This window comes from Homalodisca vitripennis, unplaced genomic scaffold (genome assembly GCF_021130785.1).
Source record: "Homalodisca vitripennis isolate AUS2020 unplaced genomic scaffold, UT_GWSS_2.1 ScUCBcl_41;HRSCAF=740, whole genome shotgun sequence".
Classification (NCBI taxonomy): Eukaryota; Metazoa; Arthropoda; class Insecta; order Hemiptera; family Cicadellidae; genus Homalodisca; species Homalodisca vitripennis.
The window spans coordinates 146,003-147,134 of record NW_025776171.1 but is presented as its reverse complement, the minus strand read 5'-3'; positions in this window follow the sequence as shown (position 1 = coordinate 147,134).

Below are 1,132 nucleotides of genomic sequence, written 5' to 3'. Positions count from 1 at the left end.
CAGGGAGGGCCGGCACACGGTTTAGATATCCTGCTCACGTCCTGAATATATCACTACTTGATGATATGAGCCATTTTCATGAAATTCGGTTACTGCATTCTTCCATAGCGAACTCGCTACCTCTCAACACATTCAGGATGATTATTCTTATCCGAGCAAACAAGTATCTGTCTTATGTGTTTAGTTTTGGTCAAAGTAATAAATGATGAATTCTGCTAATGGGAATTTAAATATATACTGATATAGGCTACCCTTCAAGTTTCAGGAGAAATTTCAGTATGGTGATGTTGAGAAATTTAGACAAACCTTATCATAACTTTATATGGTGCCCAAAATCAGTAAATAATCACTAATGCACTGTCTACAAAATTTTTCCCGCTTTCAAACTAGAAATATTTGGGAATGTAATTCTAGGCAGGAATTATGTCTCCTAGAGGCCGGCGCATATACCCCTACATGCACGTGTGGCCTTTTAACCAGACCGATCTCTCTTAAAATGTAAATAATGATACTGTAAAAGGTGAGATTTACAATTATTATTTTTATACTTAGTTTAAAAATTGAGTTAACTTATAACTCCAAGCAACTAAAACTGTATAAATTACAAAAAACAAATGCGTCACAAAATTGTAGGGAAGTTTCTCTTACTGTAAAATGCTATGACAAAATTGTAAAACAATATTAATTCAAACCAAATTTCATCGCACTTCCAAAAACACACAACTAATATTATGACATAATTAGCACAATCACTGTCAAAGCAACGGATGACATAGGCGAATGAACTGATCTTTACCATTTATGGATAAATTCAACATTTTCATGTGTAGATGAAAGAGGAAGAAAATCTTCTTAAAACTGATCTGATGCTAGATGAAGAGCAATACACTCCTCTATAACATCAACAGACCTGCTGAAAAAGGGTTAGTCCGAGTACAAATGATCCACAATGCTCCAGCATGACATATGATCATGTTCTGTTCACACCATTGTTTTATATCCATAGAAACAATTATAGTACAGCTTGTGGTGTACTCTTCCATATCCCCGTCACCTGTATTCTTATTTCAGGGTTGGTAAGTGAATCAATTACCTTCGATAAACACCGCACAATGTGAACTGAGAATAAAAC